The following is a 20,740-nucleotide window of genomic DNA, read 5'->3' as shown; positions in this document are numbered from 1 at the left end:
TCAGCAACAGTCCCACAGCTGCTCCTCAAGCTCAGAGATTAATTAATGAGTTGGAAAACAAGGGGAATGTGCTCCCTTGTGCTCCCTTCACCAGTTAGGCCGATTCCTCCCTCTGCAGGCATTTTCACGTTGCTTGTGCAGCGTGGTTGGAGTGTTGCTGCTGCCTGTTTAAGTCATGGAATAGATTAGATAATCCCTAGGCCTTTTCCACCTCTAAGCACTTGTGGTTCTGCTTAAAGAGCTGTCAAGTCCTGGATTTAAAAGGGCAGAACAAGCCAAGGCTTTTGAGGTTCTGCTGGGAGGATTACAACTTGTAACACATTCCAAAGCCTTCCAAAAGTGCCTCCAATTTCAGGTTTCCGGACAGAAAGTGTTATTCAGCTTCTTCTTTGTAGTTCACCACACAATCCCAGTTTTCCTTCTGCATGAAGATCCCACTAGTCTGAGACTGCCTTCAGTGGGAACATGCCTTCCCTTTCATTGTTTTTGACTGAAGATGTTTGCCTGCTGCTAGAGCAAAACAAATTTCCTTACAATAAAAAAAAAAAAACCCTGCATCTGCCAATTCACTTTTAAATGTGGCTCTTGGAATTTATAGGAAAGTAAAAGGTCCCAGGGAAGAGAATTGTTGTCTTGTAACCTTGCCAAATATACATTAAAAAAGAAACCAACCCCTGATATGTCTTTGGCCTCCATGCTTTTATTGAGATCTATAGGCTGCACATAGCCATCATATCTCCAATGGTGAGAGTGAGGGCTGGGGAGTTTTTGGAGGAGGTTAAGGAGCTTCCCACCTCCAAATAACTTCTCTGACCTTGGCTGGCTGCTGCTTTTTTTTTTTTAGTGAGCCCTCACCGTGGAGGAGCCACTGATTTGTGGGAATGCTGAGGAATGTCCAGAGGCACGTTGGTGGAGCATCCCTGGACCCAACAGGGCTGCACCCATGAGGACAGAAAATCTGAGCTCTTCCCTGGAGAGCTACTCCCAGTGGAAATATTGGGGGGATCATGGGACACATCCATTGGCCTCCAAGTGATATCTTGTTTTGGTCTCTGGGGCCCAGGGCACAGTGTCTGCCCTGCCACAGGTGAGTTAACAATGTCTTGCAGTCAGGTCCTTCTCCTCCCTAAGGAAAACCTGGAAAAAAATCTGATGGTGAGCCTCAGTCTCTGCGTTTGTGTGGGTTTGGGGGAAGCTTTATTCATCTGGCATCTGGACTTGTGGCTGTAAATTCCCCAGAGGCTGTGGGCAAGGAGTGTGGGCTTGGGGAAGGGAGGGGTTGCTGGGTTTGTGTTAGTCACGTGCCATATTAATTAAACAGGACATATTAATGACAATATTTACGTTATATTCTGCTGTCATTGTTCCTCAGTGCTGCTGGGGGAGTTTGTTTGCCTGTCACTGTAACCACAGGCTGCTCACTTCCGATGGGACAGCATTCCCAGGAAGTGTCTGTAGGGCATTCCATGTGCATTATCACTGATTATGCAGTGGTATTTCCATGCCAGTCATCAAATTCCATCCGACTGGGTCTGCCTGTAAATCAGAGTAACTCCTTAGTGTAGAAGGAAATGGATTTGGGGGACACCAGTTCACAAACCTTGAGGTGGACATGAGATGCTCACTCACCATTCCCTTCTCTGTCACTCAGCTGTGAGGATTAAAATTCCAATTCTCTCAAAGCAGACCTGAATTTCCTGCTCTCAGTAAGGAGTTGGCTTCCTGGTTTTGTGCAAAACCCAAATTTTCTTTCTAAAACTTCAAGCTTTGAATGGGGTGGTTGTCTGAGCTATTCTACAAGTACATCTGCATCTTATGAATCAGATCTTCTCTGAAGCTGGGACCTTCTTTCAAGTCACAAAAGATCCTAAGATGAGGGAATGTAGAGTTTCCAAGCTTTGGATGGGAGTAAAACTGTATCCTTGCCACTCAGAAGAAATCTGTTCCATAAATTGAAAGTTAAATTATAAGGATCTCAACACTTGGGGATGATAAAGGCATCAGTGGTTTTTGTGCTGAAACCTTAGCAGTGTATAACTTCCTGTGCCGAATTTCCTTGCTTATATTTTGATTTTTTTTTTTTTCTTCATGGACATTAAGGAATGATGGTGCTTTGCTGCTTGGTCGAAGATATTTGGCTTCTTTCTTCATAGTTTTCCTTTCAGCAATCCATCACAGGGGTGGAGGAAAAAATAATTGGCCTATAAGTTTGTCCAGCTCAGGGAAAACACACAATTAGCATTGTTGCAAATTGCTCCTAGATTAAATTGATGAGTTGAAAAGTGGAGAAGCCAAAGACCCTCTGGAAACTGGAAGATTTCCCTCTTTGCCTTGGGATGTTTATGATCTGAAGACATCAGTTGTACCTTTGGGCCTTGTTTCCCTAATGGAGCATCTCTTGGGAATTTTTTCCATTGGAGAGCGCGGGAGACATCAGAGCCAAGCGGGATAAACTGGCATGGGAGCATGAGGGAAAAGGTGAAGGCTGTGGGAAACGATGCCTGCAGGCTCTGTGTTCCACATCAAATGCAGGCTCTCCCCAGCCTTAAAACCAGAGCCAGTAAAACTCTGGGTGAGCTCCTTAATGGGTGTAAAATTCCTTGTCCCCCAGCGTGCTCCCCGTTGTTCCCACAGCCTTTCACCTGCATGGAGCCAGGAGGGAGCAGGAGCATGGGGGCAGCTGGAAGTCTGCCAGGATTGGGGAACTGCTCCAGCCCTCCCCAGGTGCAAAGGTGAACATTCTGAGGAGGGACGTGCCCAAATCTCACATAATTGGGCAGCTCTTTGCCTTAGGCTTCCACGTTTTGTAGCACGGGGAGAAAAGGAGGGTGCAGATGTGTGGAGAGGTGAGGTGGAATTTTGACTGTCTCTCTGGTGCAGTTTGGAGTGCCCAGCTCCTTCCTCTAGAGCCCTCTGAACTCCCTCCGTGGGTTTTTTGTTCCACGTGTAAGATTCCAAGTGGTTCAATCAAGAAGGATCAGGCACAAGGGGAGCAGCAGACACGGATCCCCTTGGAACAGAGACTTCCTGAGGTCAAGAGGCTGGGAAAAAAATCAGTGTCAAAGGATTGAAAACACTGATCCACTCAGCTCTCCATTTTCACCTCAAGGTGTGGGGAGATGCCAGCCCTGACCCACTCCATGGCAGGGAATAAACCATTCCTGAAACCTGCCTCGCTCCCTTGTGCAAAACACACCCCAAAACAGCTGAAATGTTCCTTGTTCTCAGTGAATGCTACCAAAACAACCATGAGGAGCTGAAACACTTAATTTCTAATAGAAACAGAGTGATTTACTGTGGGTTCTGCATAGGAAATGAGAATTTTGCCCCTGTGGGATGGGTCTGGCCCTGCCCCAGGCCTTAGCTCTGGGAGGCAGGGGCAGAGTAGGAGTTCTTTCAAAGCACATAAAAATGGTCATCTGGAGGGGGCAGCCACCGAGGAGCTGCGTGTTTTGGGGTTTTTTTAAATAAATGGAGAGATGTGGGGCTTTTTCATTAGCTCCAGGCTGTCAGAGCTGTTGAGCTGAGTGTTGTGTGTGACAGGGATGAGGGATGGCCCTGCCTTGGAGCAGGTGGAAAGTCAAATCCCTTCAAATCCCTACAGCATTTGAAGGATGCTGTAGGGAGTAAGTGGTTGAGAAGCAGCTTGAGTCGTGGCACAAGCTCAGGGCTGGCTCCCAGGCTGCCTCATCACAAAACCCCTTGGATCTGTGTCTTCCCACCCTTGGTGAGAGGGAAGGAGGGAGAGGCAGAGCTGTCAACACCTCTCAGCCCTTCCCTCCAGGCAGGTTTTGTCCATTCAGAGACCCTGGGCTCTGAGGGATCCCTCCTCACCCCACCAGTGAGCGCAGCATCCATCAGTCACCTTCCAACCCTGCCATTTTCCACTTTGAAGTGCTCAGAAGGGTTTTGGAAAGCCTGTGGGAGCAGCTCCACATTGGCATAATTCTGCCCTTAAAAACGCTTCATGTTTTAGGAACAGTGGATTTGCAGGTATGGACGGTCCTGGGTGGGAATGGACCACAACAAAACACCTGGACACAGCATCCTGCTTCCTCTGGGGAATAGCAGCTGTGTCCTGCAGAGCTTGGAGCACCAGGGATGCCACTGGAGGCCAGATGGGGTCTGTACAGCGCTGGTGATGGGAGCTTTGAGCACACTGGGGCTTCTCCTGATTAAATCCCGCTGCCCCCCCTACCCCAAAGGAAGCTTGGGAAACTGTTTAACTTTTTGTGGGGGAAGCCAAGCATTGGAACACGAGGAAATGCCAGATTTATAGTTGCCACTGTAATCTCACACATGTGCTTCGATGCAGCTCTGGTAACCTGACTCCCAGCCCTTTTCCTAGAAGCCTGCACTGGTAGCTGAGTTTTGGCTGCCCACAGAAGTTTGGATCAGGCATCTCCAGCCTTGGACTGCCTCATCCTCCCACCCGGGCAGCTCCCTGGCACAGGTGATGGGAGTGTGTGCTCAGGGCAGTGCAAGGTCAGAGTGCACAGGGCTGACTTTGAGGGGATTGCCTCTGCTCCCAGGAAACTGCGGTTTCCCAGGTTTTCTGCTGCAGGGATTTTATTTTTTTCAATCCGTTTTGAAGCATGCTGGCATCTGAAACCAAGGTTGAGCTCTGAGCATCCCGTCTGGGGAGCCCCAGAACTGCATCCCCCAACACTGATCCCACCTGTGTTTGTTACAGCGTGAGAGAAAGCAGAATATTCTTTCTGAGATGATGGGCTTCATATCTTGTTGATCCATGACAGGAATTAATATTAGAGATATTCTCTAACTGCAGAGCCCAGCACCAGCACGCTGTGGGCAAGTTTTGGTGGAGCTCAGAGAGGGCAGCCTGGGTGGGAAGACGTGGAAGACTGGGAAATGAAGGTACTGACTGGGAAATCCCTTGGTTTCTGGTTTCTGGTTTCGGGGTAGGAGTGAGCCCTGCCCATGGCTCCCTGTTCAGGGCTGAAGCAAACAAAGGTGAAGGTCATTAATAAAAAAAGAAGAAAAACAAACAACTAATGGACCTGCTTAGTAAAAACACATTGGATAATCTTCGGATGGGGTGCCAGGAATGTGTGGGATCACTCCAGGCTTCCAGACCTGATCTGAAGCACCTTCATAGCTGCAGGAATTCAGGGTTGCTCGCATTACCTTAAGGTAGAAGCTGCGACGCCAAGGAGCTGAGCGGATTCATATCCTCTGGAAGGAGAAATGACACATCTACTGAGAGGTGGGATGTGTCTCAGCAGCTCAAGGAGCTGGGCACGGACGTGACTCACATGGATTCATCGGAAATTACTCAGGGAGCTGTCAAAACACAGCTCCATTGCCTTCGGAAATTGGTCATTTGAAGCACATTTGTCAGCAGATCACTCGGAACCCATTTGACCCCCGTGTGGTGGCAGATCTAAAGGCTGAATAATTGTGTACTTGACCTAATCTTGCAAAAATCTTCACACTAATGACTAATAGAAATTCCCTGTTTAAAGAAAACATCTGCACGTTGCAGATCTCAGATGTTTGGAGGTTCCCAGTTATGACCATCCCTGAAAAACAATTTTCACGGTCTTTCTCAGTGATTTACAGTGTTCAGTTTACTGTGCTGCCTTTTAAATTATCTGCTGGGATCCAGTTCAGGACCTATCAGAGGATTCCTGTCTATCCCAGCCTGAGATTTAAAATTGCTCCCCTGGCCTAATTCCTTCATAGAATAGAAGCAGTGGCAACTCTCAACTAAGGATGCAATAAAAGGCAGAGGGTGCAGGAAAACAGATGAAAACCAGACTTTCCTTGGAAAAGCAAGTGTTGACTTGCTCCCAATCCATAAATACCTCTTTGGGGAGAAAATTTTGGATGTGAGAGCATTTTATGCAGGAGGTGAAGACACGGGGATGTATCAGCTCAGGAGAAGGTTGTCAGAAGGCCATGATTCCACAGCAGGAAAGATCATTCCCATTCTCACCATTCCCATGCTGCTCCTGGATTGCACTGAAACCACTTTGGACGTGGGGAGAAACAAACTTGATTTTTCAGACTCATCTTAGTTCACTTTAGGACTGGATGCGTTCTCCATGGGGAGGGAAAGGAGGAGGGAGGGTGTTATTCCAAGGAAAAAGGAACCTCCCGACTGGATTTGGAAGCAATTACAGGAGGAGAAATGCAAACAGAAATGCAGAAATGCAGGAGGAGAAAAGGCAAACTTTGGAATGCACCTGACGTGGCCTCAGAGGGGCAGGAGCCACAGGAAGAAGCCGTGAGGGTTAAACATCCACTGCAATATTTCCATTTCACGTGTCCTTGAGTGTTTTGTTCATGGAGCAGCAGATCCATTTGCCTCCTAAATAAGAGGGTGACAGTGGGAATTTTTTGACAGAAGAAAGGAGATAGCTGAAGGCCTTGCACACTGGAATCTCGGAGATCTTGGAGATGGAGAAGAATGTGGTGGGCAGTGGGTGAAAGCATGGAAATGGAGAGCAAGTGCTCCACCAAAAGGCTCTGGCTGTTTGCCCAAATCCATGGGCAGGAATGGGTAAATGTGGGAATAAAAACCTTGGTCACAGAGCCAGGGCACCCCTTCCCAACAGCAAAATCCCACATGTTCTGCTGCTAATTATTCCCTTCATGCCCAGGGAAAGAAGGACAAGCTAAAGCAAATCAGTGTTCTGGGACATTGGGAACCACTGGAACAAACTGGGACCAGGAAATACAAGGACAAGCTGGGGTTCAAAGGGTAGGAATGCAGGTTCCCAAATAAAGGGGTGATTATGTGAGCACTTAAGGAGGGATTAGAATTGTAGGTGATAATAGTAAGCAGCTGGAAAAGGAGGCTGTAAAGAGCCAGAAATAAAATAAAAGACAGGTGGAAAAAAAAAGAACAGATGAGAGAGGTGTGGTGGGAATCCTGCCCCAATTAAAAAAATGAAAACAAATGATCTGATGCACCTCATTTCGAAGGACCTTCATACAAATGTATGAAATGAGATGCCCTGTGAGGTGCTCTGGCTCCAATTGTAACCTTGGCTTCTCTCACATCTTCCTGGGTTCTGATTTGGGTGGGAGCCCGTGTTCCCTGGAGAAGGGATCTTCTGAAGGGCCACCTCTGTGGTAAGTGCAGTCCCTGGAGTTTTGCTGATATGCCCCTGCTGCACCACAGGGCTGTGGTTGGCTAGACAACTGGTCTTGATGCTTCCAGCATTTCCTTCACATTCCATGTTGCCTCCTTAGCCAGCTGCTGGGGGCTTAGAGGGAAAAAAGCCTCCCAGATTTTATCCAAAGCATTGAGTATCCCATGCCTGGAGCTGGTTTTCATCTTTGCTGCAGCCTTGGAGCTGGGATTGAACAAGAGGGTTTCCAGCCCTTACAGTCCTGGTTCCTTGAGCTACAGCCCATCACTGTCCTCAGATTTATGTTAGACCCACAAAACCTCAGTCTCAGTCCTGTGGGTGACCTGGGCATCCACTGCAAAAGGAAAAGCCAAGTCTGGATATTCTTATGTGGCTGGGCCACACATAAGGCTCAGGAAATTGACTTTCCCCTGCAGCTTGGACCCACTGAAAAACAAGAGCTCTTATATTTCCAGTTCTGATCCTTCAGAACTTTTATCCTTGTATTTCCTACTTTCTGCTTCAGAAACCTTCTGGAGCTAAAGGTGACAGCACATGACAGAAGGAGTAAAGAACAAACCCAGTTTAACTTAAATTTGCTTTTCAGAGTAAGAAGCCACCCTTCATACTAAGGCACAACCTGACCTCTTCGCCATATCTCTTTTTAAATTCCCCTTGCTAGAACCATCAGATCAATGGAAAATCAGTGTGTGTTTAGGCCACAGAGGAGGGAAGGATGTGTCCTGCACTTCCAATCCTAGTCTGGGGGGTTTTAGCCCTGTGACACCCATCAGGATCCCTGTGAAGAAGAGGAAGCAAATTTATAGTTGGAACAACGTAGTCTAGAGGAATGAGATGGGCTTGAAGGTCCCTTCCAACCCAAACCATGCTGTGATTCTAATAACATGTTTCTGAGGCCAGAAGGTCAAAAGAATCCTGAAGTTATTTCTCCTTCTCCACCCGAAAAAATAATCCTAAAATAGTCTCTTGAATTAAGCTGAAACATCCTGTTTGTAATCAGCCTTCTTATCATGGCAATTGCCCGTGACAGGGTAGGGAATTGTGGAATAAATGTCTAGTTTATGGGTTGAAAGAGACTGATGTAAACAGTAGGAGGGGGTTTGAAGTTGGACAGACCCTGCTCAGGTTTACTGTGTTGGGGAGGGTGTGGCCAGGTCGACTCATTGATGCCATGTAAATAAAGGAATATCAGCTCCAAGCAGGGGCAATGGTTCAGCGATGCTGGTTTGGGGTTTGGGAGGTCACCACTCACCTTTTGGCTCTTCCAGGCCCTTGCCAGCGTGAATTTGGGCTCCTATCCAAAATGTGACCATTCAGTCAAAGACACTGTTCACATAATGAAATTGGAGCTGATGCAGGGGGTCACCCACAACTCACCAGAGCAGTCTGTTCTGCTGGGTCACCTCAACTCCTTTAAAAGAAAACAAAAAAAACCAAAAAACCAGAAAGAGAAAATAAAAACACAGCAGGGACAGTAAATTTCCAGGCCTGCAGTCCCTTGTGACTTTTTAAATTGTTCTAACTCCTTTGCTTCCCCTTAAAATGTTTCAGGCAGCCCTGGAAAGTGGTGGCAGAAAGGGTCCAGGGAGAGGGTCTGGGTGTGAACCACTGTTGTACTTTTCCAGCTTGGATGTAAAAAGGTGTTGGACATTTTAAGAGGTGCATCTGCCTGCATCCAGCTCCCTGCAGGAAACCAGGACTGGGGGGCAAGCTGGTTTTCCTCCAGCTTTTTGCCATGAGTGGTAGAGGTTCACTGATCAGCTGCATCTGTCCAGCTCTTTTACTGAAATCAATGCTCTTCCTATGATTTTAAGCTTAGACTAACCCTTAAATCCAGCAGGTGCATTTGGGTTGTACCAGCTGATGCTTAAGCAGGTTTTGGACACTCCTTTTCCCACTGATTATATCCACAATGTGGATTTTGCTTCTTGGGGATCTAAACCAAAGGAAGCAGAGAGCAGGAGGGAGGTATATCTCTTTTGGTTTTATGTGGGCATTGCCTCAGATCTGTGTCAATTAGGGGTTTATTTGCCATTCATTAATATCAGGGCCAGTGTTTCTGCTGGGTTTAACTTGCACTGTCCATGTCCATGTCATCCATCCTCAGGGATGCAGTGATGCAATCACTGTCTGTGCCTTCCAGGAACTGCCTCCCCCACCAGCTCCCAGCTGCTTTTGAGGGCTTTTTAACCATAGGGGGAAAAAAAAAAAAAAAAGGAGAAGTAAAAATATTGCAGCCACTTATCCTCTGGTTTCCTTGCAGTTCTTCCAGCTGCCCAGTGGCCACTGTCAGGAGGGAAATTCCAGGGGAGAGTTACAGTGACCAGGGACCTCGTACAAAAAGCAGGAAAACGATGCTGGAAGGGTGATCAGGAGCATAGCAGGACTGGGAGGGAGGAAGGCAGGGGTGAAGGGTCAGGCTGGAACAGCCATGAAACTTCTCCCCCTTTTCTCTCAGGCTTCATCCAGCTGACTCCTTGGCAACTCTCCCCTTGCAGCCTCAGCTCTGCCAGTGGCTTCCAATGCCAAAGAAACTGTCAGCAGAGGCTCAGGCATGTTAAAATGACTAAAAACAGGCACATCCTTTTATCCTTGCAGTTGAAACAAGGGCTAGGGGCAGTTTGAGAAGTGCACTCTGAGCTGTGAGAGCTTGGAACAGGCTGCTCCATGGATGTGGCACATATTCCCATGGCCCCGAGGTGGAGAGCCCTCAAGGGCTGCAGTTTGGTCCCTGGGCTGGGTTTTATACCCTGTTTTTAAGAGCATGGTGGTGATGCCTGTGAGAGGCTGACCTGGGACAGAGGCTGGGCAGAGTTAAAGGAATAAAGCAGGGATTTATTAAAAGGCCTTCAAAGGATTCACCTTGGGCAGTGCAAGAGCCTGGCCAGGGCTACACCCAAGATGGATCATCCAAGAATGACCCCGAGTCATGAGTTTTCACACTTTTATCAGTTTTGGTCCATTTCCATATTGGGTTAATTGTCCAATCCCAGCTCCAGGTTCTGCAGTCCCATCCTCCCAGATTCTCTCCCCAATTCGCTGCTGTTTGCACTTTTTGGGGCTGAAGCTGCAGCGGTGTCCTTGGTTCTGGGGCTGGAAAAGGATTGTTCTGTGTGACTGAGCTGTGAGGAGAACTTGCTAACACTTTGTATGAAGTTCAGACCTGCACACTAATGCAGTTCAGAGTCTGGAAAATATGAAAGCTAAAACTTAAGGCGCCAGTGGCTCTCAGTGTGTGTGTGAGCACTGGGGGAGGACACCTGGCTCCTCCACTCAGGAATTCCTGGGTGCAAACAGCTGGAGAAGCTGCTGGAGGGATCCTGGCTCCAGGGATGTGGCTGAGGGAGCAAATGGCATTTAGGTGTCTGCTGGCCCCATTGCTTCACTTCCTTGCCAGCCCCCCACATCCCCCCAGCCTGGGAGACGTGGGAAACACATTGCTGTGGGATTTTAAAGGCCTTGGCAGCAGGGCAAGTGTCAGGGGAAAGATAAAGCCAGAGGTACCCTTTCTTGTGGTGTGAGCTGAAGATTATTGCAGGTTTGGGGTTCTTGGGCAAGGATTTCACAAGAGAATCTGTTTTGTAACTCTATTATTTTTATTGTTTCCTCTGAAGACAACATGCTTAGCTGGCTCATTACAGCACTTACCAAGAATTTGTCCTAGGACAGGATTAATTAATGAGGCTGTCAGCATGTTGGTTTCCCACCACAGTTCTCTTTCATGGCCTCCCTTGGGAAAAAGGCATCTGCCCAAGGGAAAATGTTTATGGCAATGGGCAGGCTGCAATCTCCTTTTCCTCAGAAGCTGCACCGATTTTAGGGATGAAAAGATGTTTACAAGGGATTTAACCTAAAGCCTTTAGGAAGTGGCTGAAGTTTGGGACACTTGTGTATGTCAGCAGTAAATATAATTTTGGTTACCTATTCTTCTGACCTGAGAGAGGATCCAGGGAAATGCCTGGAGAAAATATTTGAGGAAAATAGTAGAGGCTGTTCAGCTTTGATTGTGGTTGTCCTGAGCAGGGCCAGGAGCTGGACTTGATGACGTCGTTTTCTCTTATCTTGAAGTTCTTTGTGACTTCAAAGTGTTTTTTCTTGGTGTCTGGACAGCTCCCAAGAATGAGTATCCTCATCAGAGCTGGACTTTCCCTGTTCATTCCTTACTTGTGTGCAGCCAGGAGTGTGCTGAGGAGTGGGTGCAGCCTGTGACCCATGGCCCTGCCTGCATCTGAAGCCATGGACAATGGGGTCTTTTGGGATACTTCCCATTTGGGGATGTCGTGCCAGAGTGCCCTGGATGTCCTGTGTCTGTGTGCAGATGTTGCATCCAAGCCTGGATATGTTTAGGAGCCTGGCAATGTTGGGAAGCAGCTGTCCCTGTGACTGGGGCCACTGGAAGCTTGGAAATCCAGAATGAAAGGCTGAAAGTCAATAATTGTACCCAGTCTGAACCTCGTGGAGGGGAAAGAGGACATTTCATAATCTCCTTGCACTGATGGGGGGCCTGCAGTGATAACCTTGCTGGCCTTCTCCAAATTTTCTCCTTGAAACAGGTCCTTGGCAGGATATCAGGGAAGAGGGATGAGCACAACTGCTGCTGATTCCTGGGGGTTTTTACCTGCTGGGTTTTCATGGCCATCATTGTCTGTGTCACCTTTCCCCCTCCCTTTTTAGAACCATTAAACCATTTAGGTTGGAAAAGCCCTCGAAGATCATTGAGTCCAAATGTTCTCCCAGCACTGCCAAGGCCACCACCAGCCATGTCCCCAAGTGCCACATTCATGGGGCTTTTAAGTACCCCTAGGGCTGGTGATTCCACCACTTTCTGTGAAGAAACTTTTCCAAAAATCCAATCTTTCCACCCAGTTACCCCACTTTTTCACAGCACATGCTCTCCCACCCAACTCTTCTCTTCCCTCTTGCCACATATGATTTGCATTAGCCCTAATGGGAACTTTCCATGCAAATCTCCCACTCAGCTGACAGGGATGGTTCCTGCTTGACAGCATAATCTCACCCATGTGGAGAGCTTTTCAATTAGGGTGGCTTTATAGCTCAGTAAAATTTAAACTCATCAACTTAAAGTTAAAAAAGAATATTAATATTTAACACTTTATTTGTGGACAGCAGGTCGAGCACGTACAAATGAGAACTGCTGGACACACCTGGAAGGGGAGGATCCCATAGACAACATTCAGAAAGGCCCAGCATTTTTCCTGGCTTTTTTTCAGGAGCTGAAAACATCCAAGTATCTGTGTGTGGCAAATGTCTTCCATCTAGGAGTGCTTGCAACAGACTTCCTGCATCTCCTGCTTCCTGCAGCTGCATAATCATAGAAGCATGGAATGGTTTGGGTTGGAAGGGACCTTCAAGCTCATCTAGATTCACCCCCTGGGACACCTTCCACTGTCCCAAGTGCTCCAAGCCCCAGTGTCCAACCTGGCCTGGGACACTTCCAGGGATCCAGGGGCAGCCACAGCTTCTCTGGGCACCCTGTGCCAGGGCCTGCCCACCCTCCCAGGGAACAATTCCTTCCCAATATCCCATCCATCCCTGCCCTCTGGCAGTGGGAAGCCATTCCCTGTGTCCTGTCCCTCCATCCCTTGTAAACAGTTCCTTTGGGATGCTCCACTCCATACTCAGTATGAGCTGGTACACTCAGGATTGAAAACAAGATCCAGAATCCAGAAGTATTGGTGAGATATTCTCCAGGACACCAAAAAAACAAGTGTTTCATATTGCACAGGAGGCCACAGTTCCTGTCTTCTGTGTATTTTTTCTTTTTAAACATTTTGGGGGTTTTAGATGGCATGGAAATGGCCATGGAAACAGAAACCACGTTCAGAAGAGCTGTGAGAATAATAAGTTATAGTGTCCCAGGACCTGTATGTGTTCATCTTTATTATTTCTTCAAATCTGGCATTTTCCTCTTTTCCTGTCAATTTGAAGGATGCAGACTTGGAGTTTTAAGCTGGAATTGAGTGGAATTAATGTGTCTGAACCTAAAATGTTGCTATCGAGCCTGGGGGCAGGGGGGGTGTGTTGCCATCACAGTGTACATCCCATGTGAAAAACCTGGCAATGTCCTGGCAAAGGGATGTTCCCAGATGTGCTACAGAGACTTTGCCCACCGTGGGATGTGCACATTTCCCTTTCCCCTCTTTGTTCCAGGGTGGAGCATTTCGCCCACGATGATTTGGCCAAGCTGCCAAAAAACCAAAGTGTTGCATGATGAGAGAGAGATGCTCATTGAAAAAAAACCAAAACGATGCCTTTAAAATGTGAGATAAATAAAAGAGGGAAGAAAGCAGAGCCAGCTGCTTGAAAATCCCCATAAATTTTGGAGATTTCAGCACTGGGATGGAGTCACACAGGAAGGTTGAGGCTCCTTGAGGAATGACACAAAGAGGTTGTCCAACCCCTGTCCCAGCACCACAACAGCCTGGCTAAAATCCATCAGATGCCTCCCAGGATGAGCCCTCATCCCACATCTCAGCTGCCTGTGGCACACAGGGCTGGGGGTAAAGCTGGACGTGGTCAGGCAGGAGAGAGAGGGGAGGGCTTAGGTTAGTTATTAGGAAAGATTCCTTCACCCAAAGGGTGATCAAGCACTGGAAAGGGCTTCCCAGGGGACTGATGGAGTTATCACCTCTGGAAGTGTCCCAGGCCATGCTGGACAGGGCTTGGAGCAACTTGGGACAGTGGAAGGTGACCCTGTCCATGGCAGGGGACGGGACAAAATGATCTTTAAGGTCCCTTCCAACCCAAACCATTCTGGGATTCAATGTCCATCCCAGCTAAGATTTTAGGATGTTTCTTCCCGCAGAGGGTGTTTGGGCACCCCAAGAGGCTCCCCAGGGAAGTGGTCACAGCAGCAAGCCTGGAAGAGCTCGAGGAGCACCTGGACAATGCTCTCAGCCGCATGGTTTAGTTTCAGGCAGTCCTGTGAGGAGCAGGGATCTGTGCTCGATGGTCCTGCTGGGTCTCTTCCAACTTGAGATATTCTGTGGCAGGGATCAAAAATTAAATTCTCCTCCTAAAGGTGAATGTTTTATCCTGCCTCCTGTATCCATCACAGGCAGGAATGCTGAGAAGTTGAGCTCATTCCTGACGTGCTGATGCATGGATTTGTCCCTGCTCTTGCAGACTTGTTGCAAGACCTCCCTTGTCTAGATCAATCTATATTTGGTCTACATTTTGGGTGGTACAGCTAATCCTTTTTTCACTTTTTCAACTTTTTTCATTTTTTTCACTTTTTTTTTTTACATTTTTTTTCACTGCCTCTTCAGCCCCTAGGGCTGTAGGCTTTGCTGCTGGTGTTGGTCTTGAAATGCTGTGACTTTGCTCCCTCAGTCCTCATGTTTTGAATCACTGTTGCTCTGGGGGAGAGGAAGTTGTTTTCCATGCCCTGGATGCTATTAAGGAAAATCACCAACTGTCTGATGATTATTATTATTTTATAATTTTTTTTTTCCACCCTTGGAACACTGAAGAGTAATAAATGTGCTAAACCTCACACCAGCAGAAAGCCGAGGAGACAGGACATCTATTTATAAAAATAAAGACAGAAATTGCCCCCAGCATTCACGCATCGTTAGAAAGCTAAACCACAGCCCCAGAATGATCCCCTTCAGCACACAGGCACTGCATGAAAATCCCAATCCCACGGAGACCAGGAAAAGGTAATTCAGAAAAAAAAAAAAAAAAAAAGTCTGGAAAAAATCCCCAAATCCATTTTTGCCAAAGGTGTTCACCCAGATTGTTTGGGGAACAGGAGAGGAGGATGGTGAATGAGAGGCAAGCTTCCACCTGCATCTTCCTGGGGAGCTGCTGGGTCCTGTTCTGGATCCCACCTTGTTTGGAGGGATCACTGAAGGAGGGTAGGTCAACTTCAGATATTGGGAAGAAATTCTCTGCCATGAGGGTGAAGAGAAGCCCAGAGAAGCTGTGGCTGCCCCTGGATCCCTGGCAGTGTCCAAGGCCAGGTTGGACACTGGGAATTGGAGCAGCCTGGGACAGTGGAAGGTGTCCCTGCCCACGGCAGGGGGTGGGATAAATTGATCTTTAGGATCTCTTCCAGCCCAAACCATTCTGGCAGGAGTCTGAGCCGTCACTTGTGGAGTTTAAATGACCCAGAGGGAGGGTGCTGGCCACATGTGCTCAGTTCTGCCACTCGTCCTGCTCCCCTTAAAGCAGCTTGTGCTCAAACACAAGCAGAATAATTTCATCTGGCTACGATTCTGAGACTCCACTCAGCTCAATTAAGCTTTTAAAAACACCACAGCCCTCGTGGCCAGTTCTGTTTGTTGCTGATGGAAGACTGTGTATGGTAATTAGGGGCCGAATTCAGCCTGAACAAATATCCCTTCCCTTGTGCCTGACGAAGCTTTTTGATGTCTTTTCCAAAGGGTCCGCTCGGAGAGGAAGGGCAACACCTGCTGATCGTGGCCGCAGGACAAGAGGGGTGGCAGGAGAAACACAAGGAGAGCTCGGGAGGCTCCGTCTGGTTCAGACAGCTCCAGCCACAGCCCCGTGGGCTGGGTCACAGGAGCCCTGCCCGGACCATAAAGCTGTCAGGTGCAGGAGGATCACAGCAGCTTCTGCTTCCTCGTTTACATAAAGATGAAAGGGGGGAAAAACGCGCCCATGAATATCAAAAGAGCAGATGATTGCAGCCAGTGGCCAGCACAGGCTGTGCTTTCCGTGCTTTGCAAAGCAAAGCCAGGAGACAATTAAGGTCTAATGGCAATTAGACCCTTAAGAGTAATAAAATAAGTCGGATTTATTCTCTGTTAGAAACCACAGCCTGATGGTTTTAGTCCTTCCCCAGGAAGGAGCTCCTTCTTTTATTTTCTTTCACTCTTCTTATTTTGATGGTTGTTTCCCCAAGCTTAGCAGGGGTTTGCTGTTTTCTCCATGAAAAATGGACTTCTCTGCTCTTCAATAAACCCTCCAAAAAACCAACAAAAGAAAAAAAGGAATTGGAAACTGACATTTCTGTGAAAACTGTCTTGGGGCAAGGCAGGAGGGAAAAATGTTTTTCATTAAATGCTGTGAATGAGATTTTTTTACCTTCTCCTTTCAAGCATCGATCCTGTGGTTTCCCTCCTGATAAGCAGTGTACCCTTGACCTTTCCATTGCTTGATCCTCTTTTTCTCTGTGCCAGGATGGCTCCAGATCTCTCTAGCAGCTTCCTCAAGCCATGTTACCCCTTGAAATGTAGGACTTTAGGGCGGAAAAGCCCTCCAAAATCGTCGAGTCTAACTATTTCCCCACCACTAAACCTCGTCCCTGAGTGCCTCATCCATGGAACATTTCCAGGGATGGTGATTTCACCAATTCCCTGGGCAGCCTGGTCCAATGCATCTGGCTGCAGAGAAGGCAGGGAAAACCCCACAAATCAATCCTCACAAGCCCCAAACACCTTAAAACACCTCCACTTTCCAGTTTGGAAGTTTTTCTTTTTTCTTTTTCCTTTTTCTTTTTCTTTTTCTTTTTCTTTTTCTTTTTCTTTTTCTTTTTCTTTTTCTTTTTCTTTTTCTTTTTCTTTTTCTTTTTCTTTTTCTTTTTCTTTTTCTTTTTCTTTTTTCTTTTTCTTTTTTCTTTTTCTTTTTCTTTTTCTTTTTCTTTTTCTTTTTCTTTTTCTTTTTCTTTTTCTTTTTCTTTTTCTTTTTCTTTTTCTTTTTCTTTTTCTTTTTCTTTTTCTTTTTCTTTTTCCTCTCCTCTTTTTTTTCATTTCAGCGTTTCAAGTGCAAGATTTAGTGCTAAACTGACAGGCTTAACTTGTAAAGTAACTGGCGAGCCTTGAAAGAGTTGTGGTTTCCCCTTCCCCGAGGATGCTGCGAGTGCCACGGTTTTTCACTCCCGTGATAGATGGCACTGGCAGGCGAGCACTGCGATATCTGAGTGCTAAAGCAGCCCCAGGTCTGGTTCCTATCAAGGGTACATTTTGTCACACAGAAATTGGAACAGCATGGACACCACACGCAGAAACGGGAAGGAGAATTGCACGTCGAATTCATTTTGCCCGTCAAGGAAGGTGGGTTTCTGCTGTCTCACAGTTCACAGGAGAGCTGGGGGGTGCTCATTTCCTGGGGATTGCCCACTCCTATGTTTTCCCTTTGATTCTGGGGAGTGGTGAAATTGCAATGAAATCAGGAAAAAAAGAAAATCAGCAAAACCCCAAAGCAGCAACACGACTGCCCCTGCAAGCTGAACCGAAGGAGCTGATTTGATTGAAAGGAGTCAGGGACTCCCCTCAGTTTCTCAAGTCTTCCTGGAGTCCAAGAATTAAGAATAAATGTCATTATTTGGGCACTGAACTTCTCTATTTTATTATTTCCTTGAATAAATGCATGTGAAGGACGCAAACAGTGCCTGCTCTGTGCACAAATGTTGAAGGGGTGCATTCCAGTGTACTGCACCCATCTGAAGTCCCAGTGAACCAGGAATTCTGAGAGGAGCACCTGTTTTGCCAGGGAAACTCCTGTTTTTCTCTGTGTATTAAAAGAGACTGGCAAACCTCAGGGGAGAGTTGACTTTCAGAGATGTCTTGTGCCCAAACTGCAGTGAAGCTTCTTTGAGATTTCCCAGGAAATGAACTGCCCAGGGAAGTGGTGGAGTCCCCATCCCTAGAGGGGGATCCGAGACATTTGGATGCAAAATTGGCTAAGAAATGGTTCACCAAGAAACAGCACCTGACCTGACAAAATATTGAGATGAAGGATGCAAAGTGGTGCTGTTAAGGACAAAATTGGCCAGGATTTGCTCACTTTCTCCTAATTAGTGAGGGATGCTTCAAGCTGTGTCACCCTTCCAAGCTCTTGGGTTATCTCCTTCTTATCTTCTAAGAAAAGTCATCTTCAACACTTTGGGGTTTTATAAATTTCATTTCCCAGTTGTCTCGTGGCTGCTCTGGGTCTGAGGCTTTCCTGCCTTTGGTTTGGAAGCAACTGTTGCTAAGGGGCACCCAGAAAGCCAATGGGACAATTCCAGACAAAGGGATTGCAGGCAGCTCATGATGGGAACCAAAAAAAATAAAATTAAATAAATCAAGAGTAAATAAAAACTGAAAGGCCAGGAGCTGCAGTGCTGATTTTTGAGAAGAATGTATTTAATTTCTTTTCCTGCCATGCACTTCCTAGACAATGATGAGCCATTCCCTGGGCATCTGCCACCATTCCCTCACTTTGGAGTGCTGGTCAGAGGGCAAAGAGGGGTGAAGAGGTTAAAACCCAAGTGCCATGCTGAGCTCCTGCATGGAAACAGAATAGACTGCAACCCCAATTGATTTTGGGGGACCCAGTGGGATTTTGACCCGTTCTGGGGGACCCAAAGGGAATTTTTTCCAGACCTCAGCCTGTGCCTGGAGCAGGATAACACCAGGCATTTCATCGGCCTTGCAGGATCGCAGCTCGTCTGTGAACGCCGGCCAAGTGAAAAAGAGCCAATAATGCCTTTTTATTTTTTCTTTTTTTTTGATTGGCTTAAGTCAGTATTTTTAGCATTTCTGTTTAAACATAAGTTCAGAAATCAGGGCAGGTAATCACCAATTTCAGCATCGAGTAAATTATTGCAGCCCTGCTATAATCCCGCAGGGATTTGGGGAACAAAGTCATGAGGAATTCCATGCCAGAACCGGAACAAGGAGCCCTGGGCTTGACTCTGAGGAAAGAGCAAGCTGGGCACTGCTTTAAAAAACCAGCAACTAGCATGGAACAAATTAAAAAGGGAAGCAACAAACTCCTCTGGGATTCCATAATCGCTTAAACATTCCTCTGGGACATCTGAAGCTGGGAGGGAAAGGGAAGGGGGGGGGTGGTACAAAAGTGTTTTCTAACTTATGAGGAATGTTAGCAATAAAAAGGGACCCGGACGGGTGTGCCACAGCCTGGATTAGTCACAGAGCAGATGTGACTTTTCCCCTCTTGTTTTCTCTCCTGCTTCCTTCCTCCCTCTCCTTCCTCTTCCTCGCTTCCACAGCAGTTCCACCTGCTGGGTGGAAGGAGCAGGGAGGGAGCTGCAGAGCTGGGAGTGTTTGGTGTCTTAAGTCAGGGAAGGGAGCAATTGCCCCAAAAATCAGTTTGGGAGTGGGCTGGAGTGGAGGTGGGAGGGAATAATCCAAAAATAAACCATGTGTGAGTTTTATTTCGCTTTCTGCTTGCTTCAGGGAGCTCACTATGGGGTACAAATAATGAATTTTGGGGGGTTGCCTCTTTCTCATACCCATAGGATTAGCAGGATCATTCTTTTCCTCTCTTTGAACCCCTTGGAGGAGCCAAGTGATGCCAAGTGACTCTGGGGTCAAAAGGAATTATCTAGATTGGCCTAGACCAATTTTTATCTGCTTATTTAGAATGAAATTTGCTTTTTCTCCACCCGAGGAAGCAGGTCATCTGCTGAAAGGCCTCAAAAATTCCAGTGGGAGCCAAGGAACCCAAATCTCTCTTGTCTGTGAGCTTTTAATGTCCCCTCGGCTTGCACCCTTGTGTGTGTGTCAAGAATGCCAAGTTCGGGTTTATTAAAGGAAGAAAAAGGGAAGAAATAAAAAAAACCCAAGTTCCCAGAGCCTGGGTGTGAAATAAGGAGCCTCGAGGCAACTTTCATCATGTTTTTAATGTGGTTTCCTTCATCTCCCTGGCCTGTTTGCTGCAGCAGATTGGATTTAGATGATGTTTTTACCAGATCAACGTGAGGATGCTCCCCCCATCCCTACCAGCTCCACTACCCCACAGCTGCACCTAAGAAGAACCAAAAAAATCCCTTTTATTCTCCAAATGCACAGTTCTGAAGCACAGTGTCATTTTGTCCTCACACTAATTACAAAAAAAAAAAAAAAAAAAAAGCATTTGGCCTCATTATTCAATCTGGAGGGACTTGATGTAGTTTGGTCCCAAGCCTTCAGAAGCATGAAATCCCAATTCCAGCCTCAGAATTTGCATGTCCATCCCCAAAGCAAAAATAGGAAAAGCCTCCTGATGCTGCAACAATGCTGATGATTTTTGCCTAAAAAATATACACAGCAGAGCAATCTCTCCCAGCATTCCCATGCATCTGTGCCTGCTGCATGTGCTGCGTGCATCCTGGATCCCAGAGTCCATCCCAGATCCCTGTGAGCATGCCTGTGTGCATCCCAGATCTCTGTGTACACCCCAGATCCCTGTGAGCATCCCTGTCTGCATCCCAGATTTCTGTGTACACCCCAGATCCCAGAGTTTATCCCAGATCCCTGTGTGCATCCCAGATCCCTGTGTGCATCCCAGATCCCTGTGTGCATCCCAGATCCCTGTGTGCATCCTAGATCCCTGTGTGTATCCTAGATCCCTGTGTGCATCCCAGATCCCTGTGTGCATCCCAGATCCCTGCAGCACTCCCAAGGTCTCCCTGCAGAGCTGGCTGTGGGCACAGAGATTGTTTTTCCTTTTTCCCCCATTAAGGAGCAGTGACTCCTTTGCAAACCATTCCCATTGAATCCCGTTTTTCTGTTGGATGGGAGGGAGAGCAGGACAGGTAGCTGGAGCCTTGCAGATAGACTGTGCTTAACACTAGGCTGGCTTAAGTCCCTTCTGATGTTTGTAAAGTTTGGACCAGCATGTTCTGAACCCTTCCTGGGGCTTCT

Source organism: Sturnus vulgaris, chromosome 7, assembly GCF_052056855.1.
Source record: "Sturnus vulgaris isolate bStuVul1 chromosome 7, bStuVul1.hap1, whole genome shotgun sequence".
NCBI lineage: Eukaryota > Metazoa > Chordata > Aves > Passeriformes > Sturnidae > Sturnus > Sturnus vulgaris.
This window is presented reverse-complemented; position numbering follows the sequence as displayed.